Source organism: Podarcis pityusensis, assembly GCF_964106645.2.
Source record: "Podarcis pityusensis genome assembly, chromosome: 5".
Lineage (NCBI taxonomy): Eukaryota > Metazoa > Chordata > Lepidosauria > Squamata > Lacertidae > Podarcis > Podarcis pityusensis.
Genome location: NC_138032.1, coordinates 15,664,203 through 15,687,765, shown reverse-complemented (window position 1 = coordinate 15,687,765; position 23,563 = coordinate 15,664,203). Strand labels below are relative to the sequence as shown.

The following is a 23,563-nucleotide window of genomic DNA, read 5'->3' as shown; positions in this document are numbered from 1 at the left end:
TAAAATAATGTTCTAAATTTTCCAAAAATGGGGGTTGTGTTGATAGGATGCAACTAGCACATTTGGAGAACTTAAAAAAACCATACCAAAACTAACATGAGAAACAGATGAATAGTAAATTGTTTCATGGATGGGTGGAGAGATACTTCTTCCTCAAACATTACCAACACCCTTCTCTAAAAGAGTAGGATTACTAGAATTCTAAATGTTGATGTATAAACAAATGTGTATAGTAGAATTGCAATACTTGCTGCTTTATTTGATAATCAATGAGTAGAACCAATGAAATCAACTTACCTAACTTGTTCATTGATTTCACTGGGTATATACAGACTGACAGCAGTTCACTAGGGTTTCAGATGGCTGACACTTCCATTCCTTTCTGGAAATGCTGGGGACTGAACCTGTGTCCTTCTCCATGCAAAGCAGATGCTCTACCAATGAGCTCTACCATAACCCTTTTCCACTGACTCGGTTAAGATTGCTAATTCTGGTCTGCCATTCTGTGGAGACTGGGAAGAACATGATTATGAGGGCTGCCAAGCGGATTCCCAAGCCCCTGGAACAAACATGAGAGAAGCTGTACACCAGCCTTCCGAACCTGGTCTCTTCCTGATGTTTTGAACTACAACTGTGATACCCGAATCTGATGACAGTCATAGTCTAAAATACCTTGGAGGCACAAGGTTGGGGAAGGCTTTTGTACACCACTGACACCACACTGTGGGGAGCTGCAACTGACCCACCTACCAATGTATGATTTCTCAGTGTGTGATTCTAGGGAAGAATTGAGTACATAAAACTTTGAGAAAGTATGTTTCCATTGCGTGCAAGGTAATCCTAAATTTACTCACATTTGCAACAAGAGTGCCCCTTGCTACCTTGGGTCTTCACATTTCAAAAATGCAGTTTTATCTACAAAAAGGGCAAGGAAGGGTACCCTGAATGGAATTTAACATCCTCTGTTCGCATGCACAGCTTAGCATTTATGAATGAATGTATAAGCTATCAAAACACTGAATGTGAACTTGAAGCCCCCTTGTGGAATGAAACTATTTTGAAGATACACATTGATTTCATTTAACTACAGTCAGTTTGCCGTCATTGTTATTACTTCTGTTGCTTTTAATGCACTGTGTATTTGAGAATCTTTATCTTTATACTTTTTAAATTTACCGTCTAGCAACTCCTTCCGCAAAACAGCTTAAGGCAAAAGACTTGGAATTAAGCTTATTTTTGTGCCATGGCTTTAATAGGACAAATCATCCTAAATCCAATTACTTCAGGTTAACTGAGTTGACAGCAATGGGAAAAAATGCAAGCAGAAGTATTAGGAGGCATAAAATAAAACAGCAAGTATTGCAGTTCCACTATATACATTCATATTGTACCAACATTTAGAATTCCAATAATCCAACTCTTAAGGAGAAGGGCTTTTTAATGTCTGGCATGTTTGAGGAGTAAAAAAAATCCCTCCATACACACTTGCAACCTTTTAGATTTTCAGAAACTGCATATTCTACCTTGTGAGTTTCAGTGGTTTTGTTTTTTTATTCCAAAAATTCATAATTTTATTTCATAGTCACTAAGATTGGCGAACCCTCATGTGGAGTTTGGTGAAAATCCTAAGAACAGCAAGCATGTTCCAGATCTTAGAGGACCATCACTTCAATACATAACTCCCTACCTTTAATTCTTGCCAAGAGATGAATTATACTCTCGTCCCAAGCTTTATCTTCCTGCCCTGTCAGGGCTCAAAATCCTACCACCACCACCCCATTATTCACTAACAGGTCATTACAAAAGCTAGGTGGGGATCTACTGAGGGACCATTAGATGGGGTGTAAGCACTGCTACACCGGTGCAAAAGAGCTCTGCCTATGGGATGTTAGGCCCCAGATAGGACCAACCCTACCATTAGACAGAGTGAGGCAGCTGCCTTAAGTTACAAAAGCTAATGGGTGTGGGGAGTGGCAGTGAAGTGCTAAAGGGCAGAGGTATGTGTGCTACACAGCTGCGATCTCTAAGCTAGTTTTATGCCCTCAGACGTGGTGGTAGACACTATCCTGTTGCCTGTGATGAAAGAGGATTCAACTGACAGTCCAGTCAGCTTCTATGCACAGAAGAGAGTGGGTGGGTGCCATCTTCTCTTTTGTCTCAGGCAGCAAACTGTCTCAATCTGTCCCTCACCCTGGAAGAGCCCCTTGAATGCTGGCAGAATGCTGCAGTATAAAGATGCATCACCAGCGACAGGGAGTTTTGTGGTCCTATCGGAAGCAGGACAAGGGTAGCCTAGGATCTACAGGATCCAAAGCCCCTTTGTTCCCCCAACACATACATGGATTGCCAATCTAGGATCAAGTTCAAAGCTATGCCAGCCCTGGAGCTGACATAGTTAATTACCCTCCCAATGCAACCAATGGGACAGGAACGTAAGGAGCTACCTTATACTGAGTCAGTCCATCTTGCTTAGTGTTTTTAACACTGACTGGCAGTGGGTTTCCAGGGAACATTCCCAACCCTACCTGGAAATGCCAGAGATTGAATCTCAGACCTTCTGCATGGCTCCAAAAAAGAGAAGGTAAGGAAGCTAGCCCCACCTCCTAATCTGGATGGAAGAAGCCAGCAGATTAGAACAACAGCCGACCACTCTCACCCCACTCTATGATGGGACTGAAGCCTAAGACTAAGAGGCAGCAGTTTTAAAAACTTGTTTTAATTGGATTTTTAGCCTGCCCTACATCAAAGGCTCAGGGCAGGTTGCAACCTACTTTGATCACAAGATGAAAACAAACAAACAATTTGAATAGGAAAAAAATAAAAATAAATGATAACTATCACACAATATCCAAGTAGATTCCAAATTAATATCCACTGTATCAAGGTTTACACTGGTTTCTAGTAACCAAACAAAAAGAGCAAAAATATGCTGCCTTTAAAAAACACTTAGTAATTTTGGTTGCTGCAAAATGGAACAGTCATTCCTTTGTCTGGCACCCAATGAACTAAGCATGTAAATCAGTTCTTGTTTCAACTTCACTAGCTACCTGTTGAAATCAAAGGCCTTGTCTTAGCATTTAAAGACTTGCATGGTCTCAGACCTGGTTACCACAAGGACCACCTGTTCCTAAACGGGCTTTAAAATTTGTCTTGCAGACCCATCATTAGAGGTCAAGTGAGTATATGAAGACATTGTTGTTGACAAATAAAGCCCTGAACAACTTAGGAGCAGATTACCTGAAAGACCATTGCCACTGTATGGACATGTAAGATCACTTAGCTGGTTTAAGAAATTCTGCTCATGATACCACATCCTACATTATGCCTTAGGTTGGTCACCTGAAAACAGGCATTTTCTACTTTTGCCCCTCTACCATGGAACGGCCTTCCCTCTGCCATACATGAAGCAGCAACCATCAGTAGCTTCAGATGGCCTGAAAATATTTCTCTCTTTGCCCAGGTTTTCCATGACCCATCTTTGTTTTTCATCTGCATGAATTCCCTGAATCCCAGTTTAATTTGTTTTTATATGCTTTTATGCTAATGTTTTACAGGTTTTATTATGTCTTTTTGTTTTAATTTTGTTTTAATTATATTGTTACCTGTTTTACACTGTACACCACTTAAGAATTTTTAAAATATTCAGTGGCTTATAAGTATTTTAAACAAATAAATAAATGCAAGAAGCAGGGCCTTCTCTGTGGTGGCTTGGTGCTCTAGTAAAGATTCACCAGGCTCTCTCTTTGCTGTCTTTTAGATGAAAAGTGAAAACATTTTTATTTTGACAGGCTTTTAATGCATATTTTTCTGCAGCTATTCAAACTGGTCTTTTTTTTCTGCTTCAAGACTACAACATCTTACTGTATATTTTGTAAGTATAATGATTATATGTGTCGTGATTTCCCCCCCCCCCTTACATCCAAGCTGCTCAGAGTGCTCCAAGCTCCAAACTGTTGTCATCATCATCATTTTTTGAAAGGACTAGCTGAGCAACCTGTGACCCTCCAAAAGTCATTTAAATTCAATTCCCATCATTCTTGACCATTGCATGGACATGATGGCTGGTGCTGATGACAGCTGGAGCCCAAAAACAACCGGAGAACCATAGGATCTCCATCACTGATACTAAATGAATACAAGTAAGCCTGGGCTATTGGTGACTTCTAGCCAGGAAAAGCAAAATACTTGGGGGCAGTAGCTGGGCCTGGGAAGCCACTCACTATTTACGTTTTCCACAGTGCCCCAGAGTGATGCTACATTAGGGATGGGGAACCTATTGCCCTTCAGATGTTGTTAAGATTCCAGCACCATCAGCCTCAGTCAACATGGCCAGAGGTGATGGAAGCTGAAGGCTAACAACATTTGGAGAGCAACAGGTTCCCCAACATGCTCTGGGTCCCTGTTTGAAATGTAATATCCTAGACCCAGCAGCTATTGCCAGATAAGCCTGTGACCAGCACAACAAATGTGCAGTAAAGCAAAGCAGATGAAGCAGGGCTGATCAGCCCTCCAGTGCACTTGAGCCTTGGCAGCTGGGTGATGGCGCCAGCTCAGAGGTGCACAGAGTTGTCACAGGATGCAACTCTGAGCTCACCAACATCCTTAGTTAGCAGAACATCTTTGAAGACCTCAACTGGAAGGAGCATGGATCTCCAGATACATTTCACATCCAGGTGGTATGAAACAGAAAGACCCAGTATATTTTCTCTAAAGAAATAAGAAAATATACAAGAAAGGGGCTTGAAGGGACATGTAGCTCAGAGGTAGAACATTTGCCTTGCATGCAGAAGGTCCCAGGTTCCATCCCCAGCTTCTCCAGGTAGAGCTGGGAACGTTCCTTGCCAAAAGCCATGGAGAGCCACTGCCAGTCAGTGGAGACAATACTGATCCAAATGGACCAATGAAGCAACTTCCGATGTTCCGATATCTGGCTGCACCCCTGCCTCCTGGCCAGCTAGCCTCATGTTGTAACAGCAGTCCTGTCTTCATGCTAGCTCTGGAGCCCTTAATCTTGCTACCCGTTTACCTAAAAGCTGTCTGTTCAGCTCTGAACCTTTGGGTATGCCTTTAAACCTGGATGCTTCTTGATTCATTGACCAGTTTATCAGCTGTCATTGATCTCCTTCTGACATGATATCCCATTTACTGGTCTTCTGAGCTAGAGACTCAAACTTGTTGTTGTTATTTAGTCGTTTAGTCATGTCCGACTCTCCGTGACCCCATGGACCAAAGCAAGCCTGTGCACCACACAAAATAGAACTGTTATCAGTTTCCAATGCATTGCAGGGCACCAAAAGATGTTGCATATATGCACAACATTCCTACTGTTGTACGGCATATGAAAAACAGAAATTCACAGTGAACATTGCTAACTTGCTTGTTAAGGTATTTGAATTAACACACAATGTGGGAATGACTTGGATCGCAACAGGCTACATTTGATGACCCTGGAAAATTCCACCTACACCTCATGGGTAAGCCAACAATCTGGGTCTTTCCCACTTGACTGGCACCCATTATCATAGAAGACAGTAACTCGGTGCTAATGAGAGTTGTATAAAATGGGCCAAGGCAATCCACTGGACACAATTCAGCCAAACACATGGGGTAATAGCCAGCTAAGTCATGCTCAGGCTAGATCCATTGATATAAATGACCTTAAGTTGATTTCAGTGGGTCTACTCTGAGTATGACTAATGTTGAATATCGCAATACAAATCCCCTTGGTTTTGGCAGAGAATGCCTACGTCATTCCCACTGAAACCAGTGGGATTTAACTTTGACTGGATCATACCCTATATAATTAACACATATTTTCTTCCTCTCTATATATATTTCAGAAAGCATATTGTTAAGCAAGGGAGCCATATAATATGGTATGATTTTTTAAAAAACAAAAAGTTCCCGGACTTTCATGATGTACATGAGGCTGTTAATTTCAATGTCATTTTATGATTTTTTTTGGCTGAAGCAACAATATGTATGTATGCATGTATGTAAGCAAGGAGAACAAATGTGTTTTGTATTAAAATTTATACAACTCCATACATTTTTATGCTGTTTATTTGAAAATTAATTTTGGCTTCGGGCTCTGAGACGGCAAACGTTGTCAAGATTTGAGGGCTACCTGAAAAGCCTTAGGGACAGCATTACGCTTATGCATAAGAAACAGCAAAATAAAATAAAAATAAATGAATTTCCAAATACGTCATGGCTAATCCCTGGAGCTGACCTACAAATGAATTATGGAGGTTTGGCTACGGGACTGAGTCGATCTTGTGATTTTCACAGAGAGATTTATCTTATTTTCCCAACTTATTTTCATATCTTATTTCCTTTTCTTTTCGAATTAGACTGTAAATTTTAAAAAAGCATGGAGATGGAATGAAGCTTCCTTTCCCTGCTCTCATATTGGATTGATAAATTAAAACGGTAAGATGAGTTTTTGTATGACCCATCCTCGAGGATTTGGGAAAATTTAGCTGATGCAAAACAAGGCATTAATTTGGAGAGGCCTAGCCTCTTACAATGCTTAGTATTCTGACAATGATGAATGGCACCAGTCCAAGCAAATGGTAATTTCACTTTTTGTGACAGTACTTTAGAGCAAAACCGACTTTCTTCACACAAAGAATTTGCAATCCTATTGAAGAGAAGCTGTACCTGAATATCAGAAATCCTTCATTGTTTAAGTATCATCTGATATTCTTGATTGGCTTCAGACTGAAGGTTGCAGTTGAATTAGGAGAGAACGAAGGTTAAGTCCTAACCTTGAAAGATTTAGCAGCCATTGAAACACTGCCTTTGGGCACTTATTGGGCCCGTATTTATAAAAAAAAACAAAAAAAAAACTTTTCAATTCAATGAGGGGGAGGGAGAAAGCACAAAACTTGTCACATTCATCAAGTGAAGCCACTGGAAAGACATCTACAGAAGAACACCCAAAAAGCATAATCTTTCAGAAAAGCTGATAGAAATGGTAATTGAATGGGTGAGGAATAATGCTACCAAAGCATGGGTAGGAGAGAATATAGCTTTTAAAAAAAATCAATGTCACTAACAGAGAATGTAACCTTTTTTTAACTTATGAAAATGTACATTTGGCTTCTGTATAATAAAATATTTATTTGGCAGCATGTAAAACATGTAGCTATGAAAACAGCTTTGCGGGGGAAACAGACAGGAGATCAATTCTAGGTTTTGGGAAAAAAGAAGCAGCATATTATATGTAAGTAGAATTAAGTGTGTTGCTTTTCTGGTAGTTAGCAAACTGACATTCTGAAATACACATCTTTTTTTTTTCTTTAAAAAATGTCCCTAAGGTATTGAAAAATCCTTTTCTAGGATTGGCAGAAGTTCTAACATTGTCTCCTTAATAGGGAGCAGAAATGATGAATCATAAAAACCTGATTGCTGGCCTTCCTGCCTCCTTGCTAGCAAACTAATCAGAGCTGGCAAAGCAAGTGACATGTGTAAACAGATGAGTTGTACGTGGGTGCAAGATTGTCCCTTTGTTATCTTACACAAACACCTCTTGCATGGAATATCAGGCATTTCTGGCACATTGCAGAGTTTGTGTGTCATGGGTCCCATCCAGCTGTGCGTAAAGAGGAAGTACTGAAGTGTTGTGTCGCAGAACTTGGGTTTAATGGCACGGATGCAGGTGTCTCCTTTCCTGATGAAGACATCAGCTAAGGAGGATTTTTTTTCTATTAAAAAGAAATCTGTGAAAGATCAGTTTCCACACACACTAAGCTCTCTGAGAGTCAGTTCGCAGTTTATGTAGCAGTCAGGTTTCACCAGTGCTAGCTGTGATCAGCACTGAAAGCATGAATGGGAGAAACTCAAAGTTGAACACTGGAAAACTGCAGTTGGCAGTGGTTACCTGCCTTTGCTGTGCCAACAACAGTGGAACCTGACTACCACATTTAATGTGAAATAGCTTTGGATAATTAATTGCAACAGATTCTACCAGAAACCCTAATGCCTTATTATTATTATTATTATTATTATTATTATTATTTATACCCCACCCATCTGGCTGGGTTTCCCAATCACTATGCTCTGCAGGAGAGGGCCTCATTGATAATGCCATATTACCATGAGATCCATTTGGCTCCTTATGATATAGGAATTAGGCTTTAGTGTGGCAACACCAAAAGTTTGGAACTCACTCCCATTACAGATCAGATTGGCACTGTATTACTTTTCTGGTGCCTTTTTCAACAAACTTTTTATGTCAGTATGCGCCTGTATTATGCCTGTATTGGATTTGAAATTGTTTTTGTTTGTATATATAGGATTGTTTGCAATCGTTTTTATGGCTGATAAAAGTAGCTTTGAGATATTTTATAGGAATTAAATAAATAGACAGCCTAACCTGTTTATAAATAGTCCAGGGCTGGTAATATACACATATCTATGTCTATGTCTATGTCTATGTCTATGTCTATGTCTATGTCTATGTCTATCTCTATCTCTATCTCTATCTCTATCTCTATCTCTATGCCTATGGCTACATCCATATCTGTCTATCTCCACATCTGTGCTATACATTTAAAGCAGTATCATACCACTTTAAATAGTCATGGCTTCTCCCAAAGAGTGCTGGGAACTATAGGTTGTTAAGGGTGCTGAGAGCTGTTAGGAGATCCCTATTCCCCTCACAGAGCTACAATTACCAGGGTGGTTTAACAGTCATCTTCTATTCTAAGGAAAAGGTAGCTCTGTAAGGGGAATAGCCCCAGCCAACATGAACAATATTCAGGGATGCTGATCTGTAGTCCAGTAACATCTGGAGTGCCATAGGTTCCCTATCCATGCTGTACACATGCACCAGGGGAGAACTACATAAAAAAAACTTAAAAGAGAATGATGTTTGCCAACTTCGCATGTTCTTCTATAGCATCTATAACAGTATTTATAAAGTTATATATGAATGTTCAAAACTCATGTTCATGTATAATTTCACAGTAGTTCTAAGAATCCTGAAAGCTACCCAGTATTGTTTTTGTGGTGGTGATGGGAGGGCTGAGTCTGAAAGAATGATAGTTCACATACCTTCTCACAGTAGTTCTAAGAACATTGCAAGGTAGGCTAGTATTATAACTAGATATTTGAGGACAGGTTAAGTCAGAGAATAAGGGCTCTAAATCAACAACTGAGTTGAAATGTGTACCTGAGGCTTCTTAGTTCACATTAGCCACTGCACTAGCTCAACTAAAATTTTGGCTATTTGGCTACTACAGCAACAGCTATTATTACTACAACAAATTACTATTCACTTTGTGGCAACAGCATAGGGATTGTAGAGAACCCAGAGGTGAGACATTCCCTCCTTGTTCAGAGAGCATGCAATGTATGTTAGGTAGAATCATTGAATTGTAGAGTTGGAAGGAACCCCGGGTCATCTAGTCCACCCCTTCAATGCAGGATTAGTATTATTATTATTACTATATTAATTGAATTTGTATGCTACTCTATACCCATAGATCTCAGGGCAGTTCAGAACATAAAATTACAATATAAAAAAGACAAAATACATAATAAAAAATAAGAACAAAAACAAACCAATAATCCCCCAATATCAGATAAGATGTGGTGTAGGTCAAAATGTGATAAAGTAGTGAGGATAAGTTAGAAGTCAAATGAGCAGTAAAGCAAGTTAGCCAGTGTGCTGCAGAAAAGTGAAGACATTGAAAGAGGAAAGAGTGCTGTTTTTGTGGTGGGGAAAACTGTAAGGAGCATCATATGGAGAGAGTACTGTTGCACTCATATCCTGCTTGAAGACTTCTTACAGGCATCTCATTGGCGGCTGTTAGAACAGGATGTAGGTCTAGAAATGCACTAGGATTCAGTGATATTGAGCTACATGGACCAATAGTACGACTCAGTATAAGGCAGCCTAAGTATATATAAAGAAGAGAAACACAAACTGCACTTCCCATGGAACCAACTCCTCCCCCACACACAAAAAATAGGGCTTAAAGCCAAGATGTCTCTTGAGCATGAACAGAGTAGCTTTGTTTGTGAACAGAGCCAGGTTGTGTGGTGTTTTTGTTAATGGGTACAGTGCCTTTAAGCAAGCGCAGAATGTCTTTTCACACTGTTGTGAGGCAGCTTTGCAAAGAAATAAGTGCAAGTACGAGTTGCCTCTGAAATACAGTGCTTTAGGTATTAAACACATAGAAAGTAAGAAGATAAACATTTGAAATGACTTGTTTGTCTGTCTACATGACTTTACAACCAACTTACAAAAAGGGTTAAATGCTGGACAGATTACTTGTCTAATAGTGAGACGGCTGCAGGGTTAGTCTTCTGATGCAGTGATCAACTACTCGAGTATTCTGAGAGGTCACGGACACATGTTGAGATCACAGCTCATCACATCATGTGAAATCTGGACTGAACCAAGTTATGGAGCACCCAGATCTAAAAATGTGCTTGATATCAGTGATTCACATGACCAGTCATTGGGCCAAAAATAAACGAATGAATCACCTCCTGGTAGTTTTTCATCAAGCAGTCTTCACCACTTGTGTGAATGCACCTGCGTTGTCAGGGGTTAAGAGCCTCCAGTATAAGAACATAAGGAGTAAAGCTTATGAGAGTCTATATAAGAAGGAGGTTGTGTGATCTTGGCCCTGAGAGAGAAAGATGACTTGAAGCCAATTTATTCATTTATTTAAAATAGGAGCATGTTCCCAACAAGTAAGATGGATTGTCAACTGTGTGTGTGTAACTTCAGCCTGAGCCCTGCATGAAGCTGTCCAGGGTACCCTTCCCTTGTCTCTGCTGAGTTCATCACTCACAACAGTACATGCAGTGGGTGGGACTATTCTTTGTGCCTCTGTGACCTACTCTGTGTGTTCTTTCAATGCATGGAGCAGTTTGGATAAGCCCGCATAGGGCATTGGTTGGGCGCTAGGTGAAGCAGGATGCTGGACTAGAAGACAAGAAGGACCTGCCTGATAGAGCAAAGGTCTTGTTATGGTAGGCATAATAGACCAGAACCCACCTTAGATGCTAATAGCATACTTATTATCTGAATGTGGATCCTTATGTAGCCAAAAGAAAAGATCAACAGACCTGGGGGAAACCCAAGATTTGCAGAAATATGTTTTTTAAAAGAAAAGAATAAAGAATAGAGGAGGGGCTTCCAAAACACCACAATCAGGATTGTGCATGCTCACTGGCCACCTGAGTGTGAGAGGAGAAATGGAAAACCAGGGAAAGAGGATGCAACAGAATATTCCTTAAGAAGGGCAAAGTTGGCTGGCTGGCTGGCTGGCTGGCTGGCTGGCTGGCACCCTAAACAGGAGCACTCCACACTCTAACATCTTATTTCAAGTCCTATGATATTGATTGTTTTTCCTTGATGAAATGGGACTCTGCTCAGTCAATATGTTACCTGTGCAGCCTGGGTCAGTTCACTGGTTTCTTTTAGCCTGATTTGTTTTGTAAAGATAAAACAGGACAAGATTGGTAGTATTTTGCATGCACAAAATTGTGGAAATATTATAGTGTTGTACTATGTTGTTCTCCCATGCCAGACTTGCTATGAGAGACCGGGGGGTGGGGGGTGAGAGTGGGGATAAGATTTTTCAGGATTATAGTTGTTCCTGGCTCTTCAAAGGTGAAGCCAATACAGCTACGACTATACTGTACAAGTGCTGGGGATGTCCCAGGCACACAATGGTCCTGGCACCAGGAAAGCCGATGCTAGCTCTAAGAGACTTCAAATTTTATTTGGCTCTCTCGAGAACTAAAACAAAAACATTTAATTCTGGTCCAAAGAAATTTAAGGTGGTTTTCTCCTCTCAGTCTTGCCTTGCACTCAGGTGAACTGTGCTTTCTTTCACATTGTCTGTATCAACCAAACCAGATTTTAAATCCTTTTTTGCTAATCTTCTTTATTCCACATTTAAAACAAAAACAAAAACTCCAAGCACAATCTTTTCCCAGTTTCTGTTTCAAACACTGCTATGGCTTATATCCCATGTCAGCCATACTCACAGTAGACCCACTGAAAAAAACCAAGCATGACTAACTTAGGTCCATTAATTTCAGTGGATCTATCCTGATACAATCCTGTCTTTCTGCCAGGGACTTCAGAGGTTTCAACTGGGAACACTGTGACCAGAGGTTGATATTGAGACAAACTGGGGTCATGAGTGCCTAAACTGCTGAAGGGAAGAGGTAGGGCAGTGTGACTGGTTCTGCCACACTGGGTGCCAAGCCCAGGGGGCACCACAGGGCATTGCAAGTATGACATAATGAATGGAGCTGAATAGAAGGTGAGAGGTGGGGGCACCAAATTTTGGCCTCACACAGGGCGCCCCTGAAAAAGGGAGTGTAACATTGTCCCTTGTGATTGGCAGGTACCATAAAGCTTCTGTATTGGCCAAGCCTAGTGTAAATACTAAGAACCTGTCCTTTCTGAAACATAGGAAACTTCCTTCTCTCAAGTCAGACCATTGGGTTTTCTCTACAAGGAGTGGCAAATGCCAGCAATTGAACTGGTCACCTTCTGCCTACCTGGTCAACCATCTTTTGCTTATTGTAGGCTTCAGCTTCTCAAGAAACCTCAATTAGGTAACATATTCTCAACATCTAGATGCAGGGGTAGTCACCAATGGCCCTGCCCCACTTTTAAGAGCTAAGTTTCTAAAACTAGAAGAGATAGATCTCTAGCCTGCCAGCCTGCCTGCCTGCCTGCCTGTGACATGAGAACTATCACCCTCCATGTGCTCCAAGATACTTGGTAGAATTATTATTGTTATTTCTCAACATTTCAGTACTGAGTTCTGACATTATTAATGGGTACAGCATAGTGGCAGGCAAGAGGGAAGCCTTGTTGAGCTTTCATTAAGATTAAGCACTGTCACCAAGACAAACCAATGAGAGTACTAGTACAGATCTAGAAATGTTACCCAAGTTCGTTATTACCTGGAATTTGTCCAATAATGCACAGATGTGTTATGAATTGAGTTTAATTTCCCCCGGAAGTTTTTCTCAAGCCTGGAATGTTAAAAGAACATTCCACACATGTGTAGTCAGCACTCAGGCTGGCCAGGCTGCTCCTTACACTTCAAGAAGCTCTCACTGATCTCTGTAAACCTACATGATATACAAAGAAACCTCATTTGTAAGACACATACACAAAAGATAATTAATGGTAACTACTGGCTCTGGATGACCTTCTTATTGGTTGTTGTGAACTATGTGACCAGACCACTTAACTAAGTTTTGTTAGGGATCTTCTCGGTTTGAGTTAATTCTCGGAACTGTTTCTTCCAAACATGTGTTTGATCCCTCCCCAACAAGATCTGAAACTTTCACTTATTCCTGGGTGCCTTTGTTTGGGGTGCTAGGATTCCTTAGTGGCTGTTGCTGGAAATTACAAATCCCAGGGGCAATGCAATAAAGTGCATGCATGGGTCAACATTAGGAGCTAGGAGAAAACTCTCAGAAAACCATGAGCTTTTATGATCAAGGAAGATCATACATATCATGTCAATGTTGAATAGACTTGACCAGCCTCTCACTAAGTAGTACGTCTGCATAATCAAGACACCACCCCATCCACATATTCTGAGCACATATATGATACATACAGGCAGGAGACATATGAATTACAAAAGTTCCCACAACTTTCATTGTTTTCACCATCCAAAAACAAATCTGCAAGTCCCTGCTTAGATCTAAGAATTTGCATTTGTTATTTCCACAAATATTCACATGGATTCAGAGAATCATGACTGATGTCAGGATCTGAATCTCACATACAATCTCTCATTGGTTACCAAAACAATATCAAGAATCTAAGTATATTTTTGCAAAAACAACAGAGCCTTGTGGCACCTTAAAAGCTAATAAATACATTGTGGCATAAGTTTTCATGAGAGCTGTTTCATGCATCTAACAAAGAATGCTCTGGCCCACAAACCAGTTGCTGCCGTAAATTCATTTGTTGTTAAGGTGCCACAAGACTCTGCTAATTTTTGCCAGAAGACTAATTTAGGAACATCTCTTAGAAATGCCAAGGAAACAGGAAATTATTTACAAGGGGCAGAGCAAGGAGGATTGACATGTTTCCCTACACATGTTTCATAAGAGGAAGTTTTATGACAAAGCACTGAATGAATTACCAATGTAAATATTAAGAGATTTATTCTAATATGAATTCAGGGTGCCAATCCATATTTTGTGCCTGGCAACGCTAACACCTGTCTTGCCTATTCATTCATTGCTGCCTTGCTTATTCATTCATTGAGCCACATATGAAAGCCTGAACAGCAAGCCTGCAATTCAGAACCACCAAAATCCGTGAAAGCTAATTATTAATAACTGAAAACGAGTGAACCAAATGCAGTGTTATTTTCATCGCTGAACCCTGCTGTACAAGGAGAGGGCAGGCCACATTAAACTGCACGTTAATAAGCATTATTTAATTAACAGATGAAGAAGCCCCTTCAAAAGCCGCCCTGGCAGATTTTGAACTTGATCTTCTCTCATTTGATGTCATGCAAGACCAGATAAATGACAAGTATTTCGAGAGTCTGCAAAGGCCCTTTCGAACAGCTGCACAGACTTCACCCCTTCTTTGCAGCAGGTTTCTCACTTAAGAAAAAAAACACGCTTCATTACATCGCCTCTTACTTGAGCTGCAAGGGTCTATTCAAAGAAGATAAGCCTCTTAGAAATGAAGTAGCGTTGAATATAGGTTTTGAGTGACGGCAGGAAGGTTTATCCATTCAACAGACAATACTGCTTTCTCTGCATTAATCTAGGAGGCGGACAATGATCTGTTTTTAAGGCCGCATCTCATCTCTTTTCCCACAGCAGAAGGTGATTAGAGTTAGGAAACAGGGACTGTGAAAGAAAACTGAGCGCTATCTCTCCAGCCCTCCTGTTTCCTGAATGGGGAGGAGGGAAGTTCTAGGCCAAGTACATCAATCACAGATTCACAATCAGGATGCTTCTGGTTTATCAGATGCTGCTGAACAGCCTGGCAAAGGTGAGAGTAGGGAGGGCATGACCCCCAACAAAGTAAATGCCATGTTATCTTTGAAGATAATGACATGAGCATCATGAAAAGATTTCATTATAATTATTTATGATTATTCAAGGCTGCGATAAATCCTAAGTTTAGGTCCGTGGAGGAAGAGGAGATCAATTTGTGGCACGAACCTCGGTGACAAATTGGACTGCCAACTTTTCAGTGAGTAATTCCTGAATACCTTAGAGACTGCCTCCTCCCTTATCACATTTTTTAAAATCAAAAGACCTCCCCGACTGCAGCATCCACATTCCAAGCCCCCACAAGATGGATGTACATAAAAAGGATGCCTATGGGAATTCCGCCTGCAAGCAGGACCTAAGCACAACAGCACTCTCCCCAGCTACAATTCTCAGCAACTGGCATTCAGAAGCATGCTACCTCCGACTGTGGAGCTAGAACACATGTGATCACTCCTTAAACATATCTCATGCGGCACCATGTGGCTAGCTTTAGCCTTGTAATGAGCTGCCTGTGGCTATCCTTCCCTTGTTCAGCAACTACTTTTGCCAAAGGGTTACACTGCAAATGGGGCAGGGGTGGGAAGGGAGGGTGGCAGGCCAAGTCCCCACCCTTCGAGAATGTCTGCAGTCAGGCCCCATAGCCACAGATGTTGTTCCCTCGCATTCTTCTTTGGAAACTGGGTTTAATGATTGAGATACCAGACAGTACTAGTCCACTGGGCTGAATATGGTCTTGCAGGACAGCAGTTATTGACCTGCACCATATACTTCTCTCATCTGCTTTTCCAGAGCTATGTTACTATTTCAACCAATTATCCATGCAGTTAGAGCCATCAGGTAAGGTATCTATAGGTCAATGCTTGAGGACACGCCTAGCTTGCATACAAAACCCCAGATTGAGCCTCTGCATCTGCAATTGAAAAAGGAGCCTCAGATAAAAGGGCTGAGAAAGACCTCTGTCTGGGATATAGAACAGAGACTGCTAGTCAGAGTAAACAGTGGCAGGGTAGATAAATGAACTAATTCCCTGTTGGAAGTGCAACAGCAGGAATCATTCAGTTGGAATTTAAGGGGTTAATTCTGATCTCAGCATTAGTTAGCTACTGGGGGTGGGAGTGCAGGTATTGCTTAGCAACCAGGCAGAGTGGCGTGATCTTTATTGAAGTAGTGTGTGCTCTGATTGGTTGTTTAGTTCTGAGGGAGTTCTTTCTGCCTATTTGGTTGAATGTCTTCCTGCTATGTACAAGGCCTGAACTAAGGAAGACAAAACCTCTCTACTCCTTCCTCCTCAAATTATACACACTATCAGAACTTTATACAAATTATCGGGACTTATACAAATTAACAGGACTTCCCCTCTGGACTCTGTTTCCATTATTTAAGTAATTTTGCATGGTCAGAGGCAGCATAAGATAATTTAGTATGTTTATACTGTTAGTGACTGCACAATTTTCCTTCCCCCTGCACAGTGCTCAGCCAAGGCATGTTTGGCAATTCCTTCCCCAATAAGCCAGGCAACATGAAGCCAAAGATTGGAGTTCTGAAGGTTGATAAATGCATGAAAAAAACAAAGTCTCCACAAATTGTGCCACCTGCTGTAGAAAATAACAGACTTTCCACAGATAGAAAACAAAAGGAAGTAAAGGTACACTTGTAACCACAAAACTCAAAACCAGTAACTACTTATGAATAATGTTTATACAAATATGGATCTACCAAAAAAAAAAAAATAATTCAGTTTGTAGTACATCAAATGTTAAGTCTGCAGTGCCTTCTTTTCAGTGGAACATGTGGGCATCAAGGTATGTGTTCCATTGAAATCAGTGCAGTTTGGATACACCATTCAATTTACTTAGGATACGTCTCTTGGATGGAGGGATGGGGACTTGGATTTTGGATGTGCCTAAAGGGGTACATATAGACCTATATATTTATGCCCCGTGGGACAAACATGGGGAGCCTGTGGCCCTTTAGATGTTGTTAGACTACAGCTCGCATCAGCCCTGACCTTTGCCATGCTGGCTGGTGCTGATGGGAGCATATTTAAATAGCGGTGAAGAGCCATAGCTCTGTGGTAGAATGCCCAACTTACACACCATTTATTTAAAGCACATGGATTGAAATTGTAGTTTTTAAGGGTGTTGGGACTTGTAGCTCTGTGAGGGGTAAACTATCATTCTCAGGATTTTTGAGAAAGACATGACTGTTAAAGTGACATAACAGTGCTTCAAATGTAAGATGTAGACATGACGCTATCACCTCAAGTTATGGCTGGGAAGGACTTCAGAATGAAAAGCTGGAGAGCCATTTCCAGTTAGTGTACAGTTACTGAACTAGATGGGCCAACGCTATGAGTCGGCTTCCTATGTCCCAATGAATACAATCAAAGCAACAACAAAAAATGAAAGCAAAGTAGCAACAATACCTAGTGTGAAGCAATTATTATACAGCAGAATTAAACACAGAGCAGCAGTTAATATTAATCTCAGCTAAAATTAGAGAAGTTTAAAGAAGACCTGGGAAAATAAAGAGAGTTTTGCCTGGTACCAAAATGATTTAGGAGGAAGCACCAGCCAGGCAAGCCTCCCAAAGGAGAGCACTTCTTCAATGGGGTATCATAGTTTAAAAGATCCTCTCAGTAGTTTTCAGCTGCTTAATGCAGAGACACATGGAGATGGGCCTCTGACCTTTGTGAATTCCAATATGAGCTGACTTGATCTGCACCTAGACTAATGAGCTGATGAGAAAGCAATTATCCTTTGATAACTGCAATGTAGTTCTCAGATAAATAGATAGAAATACACAAACACACACATTTTAAAATGTGTATTTTGAGAGAAAATACATTCAAAATATGTATTTAAATGCAAAATGTTCATACACAGCTTAAAAAGTTTGCAGATTAATGTGGAAATGGGATGGAATGTACAAAAATGACCACATGAATCACATATAAACTCATCCAGACATTCCTTAGTGTGTGTTTTTCTTGTATATTTTTAACCCAAATAATAGATGCCTTCTTGGTTTTCTAAAATCAGTGCAGAACATTATTGCAATGCAAGTGCTTATAACAGATAGACTAAGCCTTCAGGAATGGAAGAAACGTGGGAGAACTCAAGCAGCAATGGATCCTTGCAGCAGGAAGACAAGTATGTCCATAGTTTCTTCTGTGAAATATTGGCAGGCATAGCAATATCATCCGCAGATTTATTTATAAAATTTAGGAGAGCCATGCTATACAAACCCAGCTACCATAGATATGGTTTGTTGTCACTTTCTATCTTCCAGCTTCATGCTTCGCCTGTGTAACTGCACCTCTTCAGTGAATGGCCTTTTGTTATTCTTATCTCAGGGCCTCCACATTCCTCAAAACACATCTGTCACAGCACAGCGTGATAACCAGTTGCTAACAACTCCTGTGCATCAACTTCCCTATCTCACTGAAAGACACTGACCTCCCAGGAAGAGACAAGGCAAGCCAAGGAAATGTTCTGTGTATCAGAGTCTGCCTTATTTACCTAGTCAGCACCCTGCTATTTACAGTATTTTGTTTGCCAGCTGCAGTCACAGACCCTAATGTTGATTTTTTTAAAAAAACAAACCATAGAAGCCTTAATAGTATTGTCTTGAGAAGTTATATCTCACTACAGGAAATGGTGCTACAGACATAGCAAACAGGTTTTTGGTTGTTTCAATCATTCCCTCATTATAAAGTCCAGCCAGTTAAGAATCCTATTCATTTGCTCACCCTGTCATCTTGATCGCATTTGAATGTCTGGGGAGCAGGAGGTGCTTAGCGGGCCATGGTTTTCAAAAGTGGGGGCAGAAAAGTCTAGGCAATGTGTTGGAGACACTGAAAGTTTTCATTTTGACTCCTTAATGAGGCCGACCTTTGACCAAAGCTGATGAGTTCCATACCTGTCCTGGTGTGTTTTCTGAAAACATTTGACATGGGTTGAAGCTTTGACGGGGGGTGGGGGGTGGATATGACTAATGAAGTCTAGGTATAAAAATAATGGGCTGCAATTGCAAGTCATTTGCGTGAAACCAAACTCCTTAAAAAGTTGTCTCTGCTCACTTTCTGTTTTCTAAATGAGTCAATAATACGAATCAGATGGCTCCAAGGACTAGACCTCCAAATATTTCCTCTCTCAGTCTCCTTTCTATAAATTAGCTGCCATTTTGTGCAATTTTGCTTGCCTCCGGGCACACCTTAAATTGGTCTGTAGCTACTAAATGGCTGGAGCTATTGCAAAACATGTAGGCTAATACATAATGCCTCATTTTTTGTTAAATGTAGAGTAACAGCTCTTCTTGTGAGGTCAAGAGGCCCATTTTGCTACTACTCAGAAATACACGACAATTATATGCAAAGTGGTGGTAGGAAAAATATTGAGTATATGATTTCTGCTAGAAGTTAAAGAAGATCAAAAGGTAGCACAGACTTTTCACCATCTCATTTTGCTTCCTTTGAGGGAAATTATCCCAGCCTCCATTTGCTGGGTTGACCCTTTCACATCTGCGTATCTCCTTCTGAAAGTCATACAAGGGGGGTGGGGACGACCCTAGTTAGTGATTTGAGCAAGACATTAGAGGCCCCACATACAATGAGCCACATCCTAGCCAGTTCATCCCTCCACCACTTACAGAGATTACGTGATCTTCCTTCTTATAAACCTAATGTATAAATGATTTCCTGTTGCAAAAGACAGGGAATCACTTCTCAGAAGAAATCTTAGACCATTTTAGAAATGAGTTGATCTCCTACAAACCAATGGAGAAATAACTTACTTTAGGAGGCAAAAATAGTGTGAGTTCCTGTACTGGGTTTCTTAAAACATATATGCAAAAGGTTTTTTTATGATGTCAAGGAAGTCAGAGTCTTATGGTTTGATGTCATAGTTTTATGTATTTAGCACAAAGGCACACTTTTGTCCTTTTATCCTTCTCATAATATTAGAACCTGGGATTATTGAGTGAAATGAAAAGGTTTTCGATTTAGGCAGGCAAAAGGAAGTACCGTACATATTCAAATAATATGTACTGTATTTGATTGTGGTGATGAATCCCATAGTTTAACCCAAATTAATATGGATATGGTGAACAACCATTCTCCACCGTCTCCTGTCCCCAGGATCAATTAGAAAAATTTACTTATATTCCTATGCCCTGGATACGCTTTTTGAATGCATTTTATCTCAAAAAACACATTTTTTAAATGCATTGTGGTGTGTGTGTGTGTGTGTGTGTGTGTGTGTGTGTGTTTGAGCCAAGAACTCCATTGCATAATGTGGAGAAGTGTGAAATCTAAATTGTAACTACATTCTCATCAGCACATTAGTCCAGGATGTATGGATCAGCTCAGTTTTGCACTGGAATTCACATATCTCAGAGGCCCATCTTCAAATGACCCTGAAATACGTAGCTGGAAACCAGTGAGAGAGCCTTTTCAGCTATGATGTCCCAATTATGAAGTGCTCCCTTTTGTGAGTACTGTGCCCATTTCTGGGTACCACAGTTTAATAATGACACCAACAAACTGGAGTGTATCCAAGGGAGAGCAACAAAAATAGTGAGGATTCTAGAGACAAAATTTTATGAGAAAAAACTGAAGGAGTTGGGCATGTTTAGTGAAGAAGAGACAATTAAGAGACAATATAGCAGGGCTGTCACACAGACTATGTACCAAATTTACTTTCTGTTGAGCCAGAGGGTAAGACCCAAATCAATGGGTTCAGAGGGGCTGATGTCTGTTTGGACTAGTGGGGCAGAAAGTGGGGACAAGCCCATAGCTGTCAACGTTTCCCTTTTTTAAAGGGAAATTCCCTTATTCTGAATAGGATTCCTCGCAAGAAAAGGGAAAAGTTGACAGCTATGGACAAGCCAGACCGGGGGGGGGGGCAATTGGCATGGGCCTACAGTTTTGAGAAGGATTTCTGAGTTCACTTGATAGAGGCTAAGGGTGACCCTTTGGTAAAGATTATTGAAATGGGGCCTAGCCTACTACCAGCTTCACATGGCACTAAAGAGGGAGATCCACAGCAGGTGGAGCCAAAGCCAGTTATAGGCAGAGCCAACTAATTCTAGTTTTGTCCTCCAGCTCCTGCCTGCAGAGTTCTACAATGGCAACACTGAGATTAAGGAGGAATAAGCTGACCAAGACTACCCCCTGGACTGGAGGAAGGCAGGTAGGCAGATACTGACTTAGGGTTGGTGAACAGAGGTTGGTGGAACAGCCCCCCATTAGTTCTAATGGACCAGCCTCCTCTGAATGGGTTCAAATTATACACACACACACAAAGATTTAAACAAACATTCAGAAGAATTTCCTGGTGATATGAAGTGCTCAAGAGGGAAGTAGAGCACCTCAGAAGATGGTGGGCTCTACTTCGCTAGAGGTTTTTAATCAAAGGCTAGATGACCACCTATGCTGTAGTAATGGATTTCCTGCACTAGCAGGAGATTGGACTATATGACTTTTGTGACTCCTTCCTGCTCTAAGATCCTCTGCATCCATTGTAGGTAATTGTGAAGAGGTGGGTCGTCTGGATTCTCGAGAACATAAGGACTGCTTTCTGGGAACAGAGAAAGTTGCAAAGGTCCATTTGAGTGCAAACCTAGCCAGCTAGATGTCTCTGGATGTTCAGAGCTAAAATGAGAATAGCCACTTCCCCACATGTTATAATTGTGTGGCTGTTTAGTTATTATATAAAAACTGGGGGTTAAAATGTAGAAAGGATAGGTGGGCTAAACCATCTTCACCTGCTCACCATAGTGTAGTGGCAAATTCAGAAGGATCCCTTCATGATAGTTATAGTCCTGCCCTTCACAGCTATGCCCCCTTCTAAGATTATACAATCTTCTATGACTATATAATAATTTTATATTTATACAATAATAATAATTGGAGCTGCATTGCAATGATTGCTACTCATCTCAATGTACAGTACTGCCTTTCACCTACATCTACTATTTTCTATATACATACCCTGAGCAAATGATTTAAAGAGCTCCAGCATCTCCTATTGAAGTGGCTTAAGTTGTGTTTTCTGAGAAATTCCATTGTAAGTAACAGAACTTGCACACCATTCTCTTGAAATTGAAGCACCTTGTGTTTTCAGTACTCCAAAATGCTTAGCTTTGAATCACACGGTGGCTAAAAGGCTCCCCTTTCATGCTGATTGGGTGACTCTAGGATGCTGGAGACAAGAACACTGCAGAGATCCTGCTGCAGAAATAGTAACGGGTATTCAACCCCATGTGACCCCAGACCACAACACCCCTACTCTCCACAAACTGCCTCCCCATGCCATTTCTCACCTAGGGCTACAAGACTAGATAAAGGAAAATATGAAAACTGGAGGAGCTTGGACAGGAAAAGAGTCCTGAATGTCCTAAGAACATAATGGATCAGGCCCTTCTAATCAAGCATCCTGTTCTCACAGTCACCAACCAGATGCCCATGGGAAGCGCATGTGTCTCTTCTGTGCTTTAAGCTACCCCCTGCCCTTCCCTGCTTTGAAGGTATTCAGCACAAGCTACATGCCAACACATTGGTTAAGTTGCATGTGATTAGAGCCCCGTAAGCAATGCATGACAGTCATGCCTCCGTTCCCTGCCCCAACAGGACTTCTCAGCAAGGCCAAGTTTGCACTGAGGAGGAGGAGGATCAGAGTCACTTATGCCGTTAATAAATGAGAAGAAGGGGAACAATGTAGAAGGCTGTGGCTCAACTATGTTCAAGTCAACATGCCCTCCTAAATGGAACAGCAAAAGTGTCTACAAGAAGGTGCACATTTTAATTCAATTTTGCACTGGACATAGTTTGACCAGATATGTTGAATGTGACAAATTGTGTACATATGCACTTTACATTTCTGTATTTACTGTTGTTAGTATTTAAGCTTTATTGTCAACAGCAATGTTGTGTAAAACTCATATAACTCCACATGGCTGGCTCAAACATTTTACTGCCTACGTTTCAAGCAACTCAGAAATGTTGCTTTGATCATGTCCCATCCCGTCCCCCCGTCCCCTTGATTCATTTTGTTTATTTCCAGCAAATTCTGGGCATTTTTCCATAGGACACTACAAATAGCATTTTTTTTGCTGTTATAACCAGGGATTGCTTTCTAAAAAGAACAGTGTTAGGGCTGACCTGTGCTTCTGTCTCCTAGAGCATAGCCACACAGCCAAATCAACATATACTTGGCAAACACAGACTGAACTGCTTGTGTTGGACTGGTAATCCTGGAATTGATTTGCTATTTGCAATTCAATCCAAATTTACTATAGCACTGAAAAGTTCACTGAAGTGGGATGATTATGATAGGTATAAGGAAAGATGGGCACATGGCAAATAAATTACAGTACACAGCATCTTCAGCACAAGTAGAAAGCTTGCATTTCGTCAACCCATATCACCACGTGCCCACATCTCCAATACAGAAAGAGAATCCTTAGCCAAGTAAGCAAGTGAACTAACCTAAAACTGGCTCAAAAACTTTGACATGTTAGTTTTAATTTTGAGTAAAGA

The 23,563-nt window shown here is 40.9% G+C and overlaps 1 protein-coding gene and 1 long non-coding RNA gene across 12 annotated transcripts in view; one reads left to right on the top strand and one right to left on the bottom strand.

Annotated features, from left to right (window-relative positions):
• Positions 1 to 23,563, bottom strand: part of MECOM (MDS1 and EVI1 complex locus) — a 470,671-nt gene that overhangs the window by 384,290 nt on the left and 62,818 nt on the right. The gene's annotated exons all lie outside the window — the stretch shown is intronic.
• The window catches only part of LOC308478550, a 56,064-nt gene continuing 52,859 nt past the window's right edge, over positions 20,359 to 23,563 (top strand). Inside the window, exons 1-2 of the long non-coding RNA XR_013987143.1 lie at positions 20,359 to 20,513; positions 21,128 to 21,215. This is a non-coding gene — a long non-coding RNA (uncharacterized lncRNA). The remainder of the gene's footprint in view (positions 20,514 to 21,127; positions 21,216 to 23,563) is intronic.